This window comes from Pleurodeles waltl, chromosome 2_2 (genome assembly GCF_031143425.1).
Source record: "Pleurodeles waltl isolate 20211129_DDA chromosome 2_2, aPleWal1.hap1.20221129, whole genome shotgun sequence".
NCBI classification, from domain to species: domain Eukaryota; kingdom Metazoa; phylum Chordata; class Amphibia; order Caudata; family Salamandridae; genus Pleurodeles; species Pleurodeles waltl.
The window spans coordinates 68,588,833-68,603,443 of NC_090439.1; the positions used below are offsets into that span (position 1 = coordinate 68,588,833).

Here is a 14,611-nt window from a genome sequence, read left to right on the forward strand (position 1 = left end):
AGTTTCCTATTACTTTCAAATTGGTCACAATATTTGTATTTTATGGTTAACAATTCCACAATAAATTGCACTATTAAAAACAGCACTGAAATTAAACGTATTAATAAAGTGGGTTACAAAAACATACTCAAACTACAAGAATATTTTTTACTCTGCACAATTCATAGAATATTTAGTTAAGTTAAACTGACAGCTCCTTGATTTGTGATTTCATCATAAAAGGTTGTAAAGAAGCTAGTACAAATAGGTAAGCATGTGTATATATGTGTACACATACCAATTAGGTGTTTCAGCTTCATAATTTTTCATTATCTCTCATTGTCTCACAACATATTTGTGCTATCACAAAACTATGCCCTTTGTAATCGTAAACACATGGTTTAATTTGAAATTACAATTTTCATCAAACTGAGGAATGCATGACGCCACTTTGGTTGTTTTGTCAATAGTCCATGAAACCCTTCACAGGAACTTCAGCATTTCTCTTAATTGTAAAACCCCATCACTGCGTATGACATGACATTCAAAATGTATAGGGGAATTTAAACTGCAGCATAATAGCAATACGATGCTTGTCTTGGTGATAAATCAGAAACAAAAATAGTACCATGTTGTTATATATGTGGGTCACCATAGTTATTTGATCGTACGATAAACTGCGTTTCAGTCCAATGAAACTAATGAAATCACCTCTCTCAATAACAGAATTGGTTATCAAATAAATATTAAGTAAATCGTAATAATTATTCAAACAAGAATAAATAAAGTTTGCTTCTCTAAAGAATCTGTCTGAATTACTTGAAGGTAATGAGTTATTCTATGATCATATCACACCAAGCCCAGCAAAATATTATTATTATTCCCTGGTAACTAGAAATATAACTCGATCCAATGATTTGTAAAGGTGTATCCAAAATCTACTTTAGTGAGATGAAATATACAGTCCATAGAATATAGGCTAAAATCACAGAAGCACATGGGACAGGGTGAACCTAGCTTAACAAAATATAAACACTACAATAAGCAAAACCAGCTGTGTAAAATCTAGTACAACAACCCACGAATGTGACCTGTTGTTAAAACACACTCCTATTTATTTGAACTATGCATGTAACCCATTTGGTGGACATACACTTATATCAAGGAACTTGATGGTAAGTCTCCCAAAGAATCCAAACAATGACCAATACTATAATTGAGCACCCAAAAGGATTACGATTAATATTGGCAGCCTTGCTAGATAACTAAACGTACTTGCCGCATTACCCAGTAACCCCTATCACGGATCCAGACGAATGAAAGTAGCTACATTCTTGTACTGGTGATGTTGGAGGAAAGCCTTCCAAAACCAAAACAAGGGTCAAAAATTCTAATTAATTACTCCATCAGGCGAAACTAAGAATTGCACTTAGATCGCCTTGTCAAATGACTTAGGGACATATGTACGAACACATTTTCCCATTGACACAGAATGGGAAAAACCATTTGCTACATCTGGACCTTAGAAACTCACTTAAGATATTAAGCATCCATTTGACAATGCAGTAAAGTACCCGAGGAAAAAGTAAAAAAAAAATGATCCTACATCTGGGTCAGATGGTAACAGACCAGCAGAGCTTAATCATATTCTATATTAAATGCAGGTTCCTTGTAAATGGGATGGGCTGTGTCAGCACGTAGGCATAATCACTTGTTAGGCGTTCTGACTTCTAAACCATACTTTAACCACAGTCTTCATTTATTGGCCACCATCTTACGTTTGTGTAAGGGTGCTTGAAAAACTAGATCATGTTGTCAAGTAATTCATCCAAATGGATCTTAATGTCCGGAAGATAGCAGGGAGCCTATCTCCATTTTTTACAGCAAAATAACTATCATGAGTGCACTCTCATTCTCAGTCACATATGGGAAAGCAAATCTAACTGACCTTACTGCTGCAGTATACTGTAGCCCACAACCCCATTTATTATGGGACCACATTATGGGTGGCCATCTTAGGTGAATATGAGAACACTTTTTATTCCCATGATAAATTTCTGTGAAGAAAACTTAAATGCACCCAGTAATTGTGTATAGCAGTTTATCTGATATTGTCAGATTACACTATTCTTAACAGTGTTGTACATATCTAAGAGTGTAATAAGATTCTCCATGGACATTGACTGCCATGTCTACCTACATACCATCATTACACACTGCCAAAGAGCACTGTTCCACCGCTAAATTCAGACCTTCCTTTACTGTACTTGCACGCTAGATTAATTGATTTTCTATCAATGTCAGATTTATTAGACCTATCACCTGCTTTTGATGCATTGGATCATTCGCTCTTGCTTACGCAACTGAAGGAGTTTGGGCTAACATGTTCTGCCATTGAATGGTTAAGGGTTTCTTAAACAACAGAAAATGATCTCTCATGCTAGCATCTTACCATTCTAAATCTGTTGCCCCTACTTAGTGGGTGCACCAGGGCTTTGACCTATCACCCATTCATTTTGGCATCTATATTTTGGCCTCAGAATAATCATTTATGCAGGTAATACACAGCTCATCCTAAGATTTGACAAATCTATACAGACAATGAAAAGAGACCTTTCGTGTGCCTTACCTGCACACTTCAGTAAATAAACAGTTATTTTTGGAAACTAAATGGAGTCAAGACTGAAGGGCTAATTGGTAGAAATAGTATCTGGTCTCTATAACTGACTAATTTGGGTTCTCCACCTGTTTAATAGAAAAAGTAAAAAACCTTGGCTCTTTGATTGATAAAGATCTTAAACTGTCTGTATAGCAGTCAATTCAGTAAGCAACTCACAAATGGACTTTGCTATTTTTTTTTCAAAGGGTTTTTATTGAATTTTATACTTTTCTCCTAACATAGCCATTGAGAACTGTTTAAAGACAGTGTATTCAGTGGGGAGGGAAACATATAAGGCTTTACATTACACTGCAACTCTAACTGGCATGCATGGTGCTGTCCCATTGTGAAGTAAAGTCAAGTACTGTGGAGTCCAGTTTTTCATACAAAAGTAGCCCTAGGCCGTAGCTAGTCCTGGCCTCAAATTCTACTCGCCCACTTGCTATGGCGAGTCATGTTTCATCAGGTCCAGCTATTTTTTAGGACCTACTGGACCTTTCTGGTGAGTTGACAAAGAACAGGTGTTCAGTTCAGTCAGAAAGTGAAGGAGGCCTTTAAATCTTCTTCTTGTCACATTTGCGGGACAGAGGTCAAACGTCAGTTTGTCTTACAATTATTTTCCTTCTGACTGCAGAGTTCCCGGATTTGGTCAGTTTTTTTTCCCCATCAACAGTTAAATAGTTATTTTTTAAACTGTTTTTATTGAGTTTTAAAAGTTGAAACCAACAAGAACATACAATGCAGGTTATAGCAAGACAGTACATCATCGTTGTATGACAGTACCAAGGGGGCAGTATTTAACAGAATCCAAGTCATGAGAGAGTCACAACCACTGCACAGCTATTACCCTCCATCCCGCCATCCCAGTCCAAATCCTCATGAGACCAGACATTAAGCAGCTTATGGAAATAGGGACGTATCGAAACCATAGCCGGCCGTCACCTGCTCAGGGGGGCACTATGTGTGTCCCCACCCCCTCATCCTCCGCACTACTTTTAGAGCTGTTGTCCTCTACACCAGTAAACCGTTCCAACAACGTTCCCCAAGCCGCAACATCAGCGAGTACCCTCTCATCCTTTCGTGTCAAGCGCATATGCTCCTCCTCAGCTGCCCCCCATTCCATTAAATCCCATATCCAATAGGAGATCATCGGGTTCCGGGAGCTCATCCAAATAATTACTACCCTCTCCTGGCCAGCACCAGCGCTAGCTGTGCCAATTTATATGGGATACTCCAACCTTGCGTAAACCGCACCACTCCCAAGAGACAGGTCATCGGCGTCGCCTCAAACCCCAGTCCTGTGGCCTCCTCAATTGTCGCTGCCACTTCCTGCCAAAAGTCATATATTCTGTCCTGCAAATCTAGGCCAAATGCAGAAAGGAAGCACCATGCGCACCACACCTAGGGCAGCCGGCTCAACGGCTCAGGTCAATCCTGTTTAGTCAACTAGGTGTGAGATACGTTCTATGCACAAAGTTAAAATGCAACAACTTAAACCTATTGTTACATGACACTGTATGCACCAAAGACAAAGCCAAATCCCAATCATCATCCGCTATGGGTTCCCCCAAGTCACACTCCCACGCCCTGAGTCCCACACTTAACACACCTGGTTGATCCTCCCAAAGGGCTTTATAAAACCGGGTAATCATGTGCGTCCCCTCACCCCAGTTAATCAGGCCGTTCAGCACCGAAGAGACACCAGGGGCTACCTGGAAACCACTCCAAATCTCACGTGCCATGCTCTCCATTCTCGCATACTGCAGGAATTGACCAGGGCCCAGATCAAACAAATCCTGAGCTTCAGTATAAGAGAGAAACTTTTCATTGGGATAAAGATACCCAGCCATCTCACATCCTCCCAGTCTCCAAGCCTCTACAGACATCAACTTCTCCATATCCCGAAATGGGGCCAGGTCCCATAACTTCAGCTCTCTATCAAAAGGAGCTCGTTGGAGTACATGTTTAACTACCTGTTCCTAAATCTCAGTAGTAGTCTTAATCAAGTAGGGCGCAGCAGGGTCAGATCTACCCCGACATCAGTATATGCACCAATGTCCGCCTTTCCCACATTCCTGCGAACAACCTCTTCTCCCAGTTATCAGTATCCGTCATCCACTTGGCAGGATGTTGCAAGTGTGCTGCATAATAGTAGTGCCTAATATTAGGAATCGCAAGCCCCCCCCCCCCAAGATCCCTCTTCAGTACTGACAGAGCCACCCTGCTTTGTCACCCACCCCACACCAAAGAGATCAACAGACTATCCAAACGATGAAAGAGCCGGGGAGCCAACGGATACAGAGAGTTCTGGACCAAGTATGAACATAGTGGCAAGAACACCATATTTGCCACAGTGGCCCTGCCCATCACAAAAAGAGGTAATCTGTTCCAGAATTATACCTAACGTTCCAATCCGGCAACTACTCGCTCGACATTATGCTGATCATGCGCAGCCATAGAGTGAGTAACCCAGATGCCCAGATATCGGAAACTCTCAACTTCCCATCTGAGTCCTGCTCTAGGTAGATCAGCCTGTGGAACCTCGCTAAGGGACCCCAACGGGAACAGGAGCAATTTGTTTCCTATTTACTTTGAAACCAGAGACAACACCAAAAACATCCAACCTCTGCAACAGCATCGGCACCGAGACACGAGGTTCCAGTAAATAAACTAAAGCATCATATGCATACAGGGAAACTACATGTTTGGACCGCCCCAACTGGATCCCCCATGGTTCCAGCTTCGCTCGAAGCCAGATCATAAGTGGCTCCACCGCCAGCGCAAAAAGGAGAGGCGAGAGCGGGCATCCCTGCCTCGTGCCATGCCGATCTCCTAAACATTTAAATAATTAAGTCATCTGTACAAACATTTCAAAATAAATTTCAGTAGTTGTAGAAGCCCGTTGTTTTTACTTCTGCGTGATTATGAGAATATTTTAATAGGATGAAAACAAATCAATACACTTTACTAGGTGATGTACAAAGAATAAATGTTTTCTGAAACCAGATTTTCACAGATTTGTTAATATATTGTATAGTTTTATCAATAAAGCTGCAAGTTAGTAGGAAGGTTTTTGCACATGTCATGGAAGGTGTCTCTCTGTAAATGACCGTGTGTGACCACATCATGCTTTAGCAATATATATTTGCCTATATTTGGGCTAGATTCATTTTTATACATGGCGCAAACGTTTAGTCCATTTAATCAAGCAAAGAAGATTTTTTGTATAGAAGAAATGCTGAGCTAGCATATTTGAAGGTACACTCGTATGTGAGAATGGAGAAAAAGGTGACTCTGTAAAGTGAAATATTTGCCTAGGATCACAGAATTGAGACCCATTTATGGGTCAAGTACCTTACAGTTATGGTCAGTAGATTAAGCAAGTTACTCGACCTGCAGGTCTAGTAACATTTTTATGATTTTTTAGGCCTGCAGTCTCTAGCAGAGGATGTTATGAAATTGAGGACGCAGGGATGTTTCAGAGGTGTAACAAGTGGCAACTGGATCCAATTTGGGTTATGAGGAGGGTTAATAATTGCAAATACTAGTAGCTAAAGGGGCTGTGGATATCCATGAACTACGCTCTGGTTAATCAGTTGTGGCAATTTGGGAAAGGCTGTCTCTAAGAACTGTACGGGGTGGTGGTTGAACTCTGGGGAATGGGAGTGGAAAGGGGAAAACTGTGGGCTGAAGGCAGATTCAGTGATGCCAGGTGACTGATTGTTGGCCACGAGAACTGCGAGAGGAGTGATTAAGTGGTTATCTCGGTCATGTAGGGGGTTTTGCCCAATGGGGAGGTTGTAGAATGAAAGGGGAGGCAAACGTCGTCCATAAGTGCGTTGCTCCTTCCTCAGGATAACGCCAGAGGGAATATTCTCCAAACAGAGCCATGGGGGTTGTCATGTGCGTAGGCAACTGAGTGACGGGTGTGCCCCGCATCTATATGTGTCAGGATAGCAGGATAGGCTCCCCACTGGGGAGAGGAGGTTCTATTGTGTGGGGGTTCAAAACAGTAGAGTAGCTTAATGTGAAGGGGGTCTGTGGAGGGACCTATCTGCCTTAAATTGTAGGAGTATTACATCCCATGCTGCTGCAAGGGGGCAATGCATAATACAGCATGCTTTTTCACAGTGGAACGCAAAGCTCTCCGCATCTCCCCATCGGGAGACTGCCTCTTGCCACTGGACCATCGGTGGAGGGTGTGGGCCTTCCAGTGCAAAGCTAAGAGATGTTTGGCCGTTAGGAGGGTCAAATAGCAAAACGGGCTAATGGTGCTCCCATCTTGGGAATATCCCCAGGGAGGTGGCTTCCCATGTTTTCAGGTTGTTAAGTTCTGTAACTGTGGCTAGGGTGGTATGAGCCTCAACCGAGATGCGTGCTAAGGCTGGGCAAGGCTAGAGCATGTGTTAGGGGTTCTGCCATGGGACTCAAACTTCTCGTGTAGGTAAGATGTGCTGTGGGGAATATTTTGTTAAGGTGGGTAGGGGTCAAGTAGGCCCGGTGAAGAATCATGAAATGGTCTCACAATATCTTCCTCCCAGTTCTGCCTAAGGTGTGTTAAGATTGTGTTGATATGCGTTCTAATGGCTTTATAGAGCCAGGTCCCTGTAGGAAAGTACCCTTTTTTTGGCATGATTTCCCCTACTTTTTGCCTGTTGTCAATGTGTTTTGACTGTTTTCACTTGGATCATGCTAACCAGGACCCCAGTGATTGTGCTCTCTTCCTCTAAATTTGGTTGCTTAGGACTTAGCACCCCACCCCCATTTGGCATACTGGTGCCCCCTTATAAGTCCCTAGTATATGATACTTAGGTACCCAGGGCACTGGGGCACCCCGGGTTCTCCATGGGCTGCAGCACGTATTGTGCCACCCCTTGGAGCCCATGCAAAATGTGTCTGCAGGCCTGCCATTGCAACCTGCGTGAGAAGGTGCATGCACCCTTTCACTACAGCTCACTAGACCAGGTCGCTGTAAGTCACCCCTATGGTAGGCCTTCCTAGCCCAGAGGGCAGGGTACAGGTACCTGTGTGTGAGGGCACCCCTTCATGAGCAAAGGTGCCCCTACGAACTCCAGTTCAATTACCCTGGACTTTGTAAGTGCGAGAAAGCAATTTTACCTGTGTACTGGACACAGGTACCCTATGCACCGCAACTCTTGCAGCCACAAAGGATTGTTTGTTCCTCCTCCAAGGGATCTTCAGGTTATGTGTAGCTCCGACCCCCAGCACTTCTTCCTGCAAAGCACAGTCTCCTGTCTGCTGCTTCAGCAACATGGGACACTCCTCCATGTGTACTGAGTGGGCCTCATTGCGACTCCTGTGGCTGCTGCCAGTGGGTTTCCTGTGGGGGGCTGCCTTCTCTTCTTGTGACTCTCCAAGCTGCTGAGGTTCACCCCGGACTCCCCTCCTTTGGTCAAGTCCCCTGGACCTTGCTGGTCCTCTTCAGCCTTGCAAAACTTCTTCGCCAACGCTTGCATTTGCCAAGGCTTGTTGGTGGTATTCCAGCACCATTGGACTGCTGACATGGGACATCGCTTGCATCACTTCTGGACCTCCGATGTGGCTCCTGTTCTGCACTGCTGACCTTCTTCGCCTGCCGTCGACCTGGCCCTGCATCCACAGAAGGTAGGGTAGTGGCTCCTGCCACAACCGGACACTCCATCGCGATCAGGACTTGGTCCCCTTTCTTTATAGGTCCTCTTCTGTCAGGATCCACTGTTTGGGTTCTTCTAGTCTTGGTTGGGTCTTGCACAATCCTTTCCAAAGTCCTCCTGTTGGTTTTGGGGGAAAACCAGGTACTTACCTCTGCCCTCCTGGTCGCTGGGGGTCACTCTGGTACTCACCTCTTGGAGTTCCTGGTTCCTCCAGCTCCCTTCTACTGACTCCACTTCCTTGGGTGGAGGACTGCCTTTCACATTTCACTTTTTTAGTATATGGTTTGGCCCTCCCCTAGGGCCGTTACTAATTGCCATTGCTTTTACTAATGGCTATTGCTTTTTATGCTGATTGCTAAAGTGTATATAATAGTGTGTTTACTTACCTCCAGTTGGGGAGACTGCCTAATATTATTCTAGTGATTGTGTTACCATAATAAAGTACCTTTTTTTGTAACACTGTGGTTCTTTCAAGTGTGACTATAGTGGTATTGCATAAGCTTTGCATGTCTCCTAGATAAGTCTTGGCTGCTCATCCACAGTTACCTCTAGAGAGCCCTGGCTTCCTAGACACTTCCTACACTTTACTAATAGGGGATACCTGGACCTGGTATAGGGTGATAACTTCATAAATACCCACCACACACCAGGCCAGCTTCCTACAGTGCCTTCTTTGTTCAGTGAAATAAAGGGTGTTGATAACTTCATGCCTGGGTGGTTTTGCTATATAAGGTCCCCAACGAGAGCACAAGGCAGCCAGTAGGTGACCAGACATAAGGAATTGTCCAGGTGGGATGGCGTAGTTGTGTTGGAGTTGGTTGAATGGCAGGAGCTGCCCATCTCGAAAGAGGTCCCCTACTGTGTCAAACCTGGGTGTTTGTCATTTGACTAGCTGGTCTGCGGCAGTAGGGCCTTGCATGCAGGGGAGTCCTGGTAGTGGGATGTTGGGGGCATAGAAATCAATATTGTTCATTAGTCAAAGAGCTCTAGCGAGACACCTCGATGCCAGCCAACCAAGCAACAACCAAGTGCAATGCTATTGATGGTGGGAAGAAGGAACTGCCGGAGTAAATATGTGGGAAGCGGGCCGACCTCAGTGGTGGTTTCGAAGGTGTGCCTGCCTGCCTGCCAGCCAGCCTCCCACTGAAGCTAGGCCGCTAAGTAGTAAAACTGAAAGAGGGGGAGACTCCGAGGCCTCCTGCACCCATTGATAGCTATAGTTTGTGTAGGGCGACACGTCATCTGGCATCCTTCCAGAGCTAATCCCCCATCAAGTGGTCGAGATCGCGAAAGAAGTAGCGTGGACGATAGAAAGGAACATTTACAAAGTAGTACAGTAGTCAGGGAAGAATTATAATTTTTGATAATGCAAACCAGCCAGTAAGGGCTAATGGAAGGCATTGCCAGAACTGTACTTGGGAGCGTAGAGAGGTATATGCCCTTTTTAGATTGCCTTCCAGTAGATCTTGGGACTGACTCCTAGGTATCTATCTTGGGGCCGTGGCCTGCCAAGTTAGAGGTGTAGGGAGGATTATGACTGGGTTTGGTGGGGTGTCGCTCCAGAGTAGGAAGGTATATGACTTCCCCCAATTCACCTTGAGTTCAGCTGCTGTTTGGAAATCCTGACAGGTGGCCGCCAGGGAGAAATTGTCTACCAGTGTGTCTTGAAAATAAAGCAGGACATCATCCGCATATAGGGATAAAGCATACAGGTCGTCTTGCAGCCGAATCCCCCAGGCAGGACTCTCCCCTCCGAGGCTGTGTGCCTTGAGTTCCATGACTATTCTAAACATGATTGGGCAAAGGGGATAACCCTGTCTTGTGCCGCGGCTACTGGGGAAAAGGGGCGGGGTGATATTAGGCAGCCTATGTGGACTTGAGAGGAGGGATTAGTATATAGTAGCTTGGTGTATGCCAGGAAACGGGGTCCAGTCTCACTGCTCGTAGGGTCGCCAACAGATTCTCCCAAGAAAGGGAGTTGAAGGCTTTCTCGATGCCTAATATTAGACATGCTGCTCTAGGATATTTTATGGATGCTTGATCCATCACGTGGAATAGGCGACGGATATTATAGGAGGTGTTGCGTCTGGGTACAAAGCCATTTTGGTCAGGGAGGATCAGGTCTGGGAGCACTTTTAGATACCGTTCTGCCAGAACTTTCCCTAGGATCTTGTAATCTGCCCCTAATATAGTTATTGGGTGGTAGGAGGAGAGGTTAATGGGGTCTCTGTCCGTTTTCACTAGGGAGATTAGCAGAGATTCCCGCAGGGAGCCTGGGTGAGAGCCTATGGTGAGGATCTCGTTATAAACCGCTTCTAGGTAGGGGGGGCAGGATAGTAGCGTAGTGTGCATATTATTCAGTTTGTCAAGACATGGGGTCTTGTTACAAGCAAGGTCATGGATCGCCTGCTTCACCTCCCCAACAGTTATTAAGCCGCAGAGTTCATCACGTGGAGTCACATTTAGGGTTGAGAGGGAAAGGGTATACGGAAAATTCCTAATTACTGCTGCTGTGGGTGTGTGTGGCTACTTTTAAAGATCAGAGTAGTAAGCGCTGAAGGCTTATAGGACAGCGGCCTGCAAGTGTATCGGCTGCCCTGCGGGTGAGGTGATTACCATTATCAGTGGAGATTGCAACTCTTGACTTGCTAGCCATGCCAGCAATCGACCGAGTTTGTTACCTTGTAACTTGACATGGGGCGAATATTCCTTGAAGTTGTAACAGCGAAGGCGTTCCACCAGGGCTGCCTGCTGTCACTTGGCATCCAGTAGGGAATCTCAGGCTGCCACATCACAGAGGGGCCAATTGTCTAGATCTGTGACCTCTTTGTCAGCTTCCCTGAGAGCCCCTGACAGTTCATGTCAAACACCCATTATACGTTCAGTACAGTGCCCATGAGTAACCACTTTGAAGGCGTCCCACTCCACCCACCTTTTCGTGGCTCGTTCGTGGTTGTCCACAAAGAATCATCCTGTAACATAGGTGAGAAGGGAATTGGTTAAAGCAGAGTTGTCTGCCACTTCTTTGGGCAGCTTCCAGAGAGGGACCAGAGGGTGAGGTGCCCCACAGTTTATATCAAGAAAATGCACAGCATGATCAGAGAGGACCCAACTTAAATAATCAGTGGCTGCCTCCCGGGAAGCAGCTCTTCAGAATAGAGAAAGTGGTCTAAGTGGACATAAAGATCATGGGGCAGTGAAATAATGTGAATAGAGGCACGTTTGAGGACAGTGAGCCCTCCACGCGTCTTTTAGCCCCCACCGGGTGGCCCATGCAGCAAATTGTCTGGAGTGTTGGTGAGCTTGGGCAGAGGGGGGGATGGGAGTGGTCAAGTGTGATGTCTGAAACGTTCTTATAGTGTTCACCCAGAAGCCACGGGATACCCACCCACTGTGCCAGCACCTCACACAGGGCAGCCCAGAGTGATGGGCACATAAATGCAACCTAGAAGCACATGTTCTCCGATAAGGTGACCCTCCACGAACACATATCTGCCCTCTCAGTCAATGACTGTGGAGTGTAGATGAAAAGGTGTATTGGGAGAAGCCAGATGAGAGCCCCTCTTGCAAATTCAGAGTAGGAGGTGCCAATCACATTTCCCCTGCCAATCCAGTGGCATCGGTGGCGCTGGAGCTCCCCCTCCAGGAGTTGGGTCTCCTGTTAAAAAAAAAAAAAAAGAACTATGTGTGTGTTTTGGCACCTAAGATAGGCATATGTAGAGTAGCGCCGAAGGGCTGAGGTATCGCTCTCACATTTAATGTTAGGGAGTGTATCTGGTGCTGTTGGGGCATTGGGGTGCTGTTGAATATGGGGAGGGAGTTTTGGGAGGGGTGTGGTGGGAGATTTCGAGGAGCCCCTAGGGTTTGTGTAGTGCGCAGGAGGTATTTGGGTTGTTGCCCTGAAAGAGGAAACACACAACAAAACATATAAACAACAAATAATAAGTAACAGTAACTGAAGCTTGATACAAGTGGTTTATCGGCCAAACGATTGTTGAACGGTAACACATTATGTAGGAGTGTTGGAAAAGGTGCTTCGTAGGTCTCTATCCATGGCAAGTCACTGGGTAGGTAAGGGTTGAGGTTCCCTTGCTTAGGTTGTCAGAGTGGCTGGCGTCACCACCACACCCACCCCCACCCCAAGAGCTCCAGTGGCATGTTGTCGGTCATGGGGCCCTTCCTCCAAGCTCCCAGAGCTGCTCAAACTGGAGCGGTGATAAGGCGAAATATGGCAGATTCCAAAAGCTGCATCCAGCGATGATTGTTGACTCTGTCGGAAGGAAGTAGGGGACGGGGCTCTTGGCACACCCCGCCGATATGGCTGTCCTCCGCAAACCCCACGCGATCAAGCCTGGTACCTAGTCGAGTGTGTCCCTTCAAAGTGTGCCAGGATCATGGAAAAAGTGCATTATGTTCTCATGTATGATCTTTAGCTATGCTGGTAAAAGCAGTGAGTATTGGGCCGACAGTTCTTGAAGTCTGCATTTTACTTCCAGGAATAATGAGAGGTTGCGTTGCGTTTGGGGAATGCGGCTACCCTGTTTTCATAAAGCAGGGTCGTTACAAGACTGGCAGCCTGGAGGATTGCGTCTCTGTCTTTATAATGTGGCAGGCGGGCTGCTACTGGACGCAGGAACGACTCTGTTGGGGGCCTGCGATTTGGCACCCGGTGCGTCCTCTCCATGGTGTAGTGGGGGATCAGGGCCTTCGGCAGGCGTGAATGTCTTCACAGAGCGCACCAGGAAGTTTATCACTGGCTGAGTACCTTCTGCACCTTTGGGAAGGCCCTTGACATGGATGTTGTTATGTTGGGCTCTTCTCTGCATCTCCGGCTCTTGATCCCAGGCGATGCACTCTGCTGACGAGGTCTCAGGTGGTCTCTTCTTGAGCTTTGAGTTGTGGGGGCACATCTGAGAGGTGACTCTCAGTGTCCGTGACCCAGGCGTCCAGTTTGCGTTGATCTTTACGGAGGAGACCGAAGTCCACATGAATCTCGTTCAATGCTTGCCTCCACTGAGGAACGGGAGGATTCAGTGGCTAGAAAGATGGTGTCTAATTTGTTGTATGGGACCTGTGAGGGCCCAGGGGGTATTTGCCCCGCAATCGGCATCCTCACCATGATGAGGTGCAAGGGAGGGCAGGGCTGCTTTCATACAAGCTTCTGTCTGCCCATGGTGTGGCCCTGGAGGAATTAGTTGGTATGTTGTTACCCCTCAGTGTGGGGACAAGTGAAGGGGGATGAACTTGTGGGGCCAGAGACCTGTTCCCTGGGCTAGGCCTCCCGTCTGCTATGTCGTGCTGCACAACGCCCCTGAGAAGTGGCTCTTGGTACCCACCAGTTAAAGGTGATGGCGCTGGGATAGCTGGGTGCATGCTATGTAGAGTGGACTGTGCTAGTTTAGGCTGCAGAGACACAACAGGCCCGAATGCGGCTTGCACACAAGATGGCGGCCTCGCAAATTGATGTTATTCATGCCTCGCCTACTGGTTCGTATCTTTCCTGTCCTGACGGCATCTGGAGGATAGAGGTGGCGACTGAGGGTTCCCAGCTACAAGAACAGTCCCAAAATGGTTTGCCGATTGTTGGTGATGAGTGCTGTGGTAGGCATATTTTGTTCTGCAATCCCTTTGGGATCCGTCTTTAGGAGATATTATGGTTCTAGTTTTGCCCTCCAGATGGTGCAGGTGGGGGAACCGGTTGGTCAGGTTTTGAAGAGTTGTCAAGTGTTGGAACCCGCGCAGGCTGGATTTCTCCCCTCCCTCGGGCCCCGATCCCACAGCCGGGACACAAGAGGCTTGCCCCACCGCTCCACGTGGGCAGGGCCAAAAGGCTGCCACAGGATTCCTCCTTCCTTCTGGCACCGCAAAAAGGCCCTGGGCAGTTGGCACTTCCCAGGCAGGATACAGGAGCGCCCGGATGGCCCTGCTGGCCACGCCGACCATTGTAAGTGCAGGCAGCCCCCGCAGTCCAGGCCTCCTCCCTTGATGTGGGGCTCCCCCGCCTCGCCAGTGCTACAGATAAAGCGGGCAGGCGGGAGAGTTCCCGGATGTTCCGCTGGAATGATGGGTAATCAGTTGCTATGTTAAATTTAATGTTGAAATTGTTGTCCAGTGGGATCAACAATAACCCAGAGACCAAGTTTTTGATGTGTATTAAAAATCTGTATCTCTGAATATAAAATGTCCAGACTATTATACTTTTATAAACATTTTGTTCACAAGGATCTCTATTAATGCAATTTAAATGTAATCAAACATAAAGACAGTAACAAAAATTGTAGTGATTTCAATGCAAGTGTATCTGGAGAATGTTGGTATG

General features: G+C 46.5%; 1 protein-coding gene across 1 annotated transcript in view; it reads left to right on the forward strand.

The window, feature by feature from the left end:
• EXOC3 (exocyst complex component 3) overlaps positions 1 to 14,611 on the forward strand; it is a 334,614-nt gene that overhangs the window by 48,058 nt on the left and 271,945 nt on the right. The window lies entirely within an intron of this gene.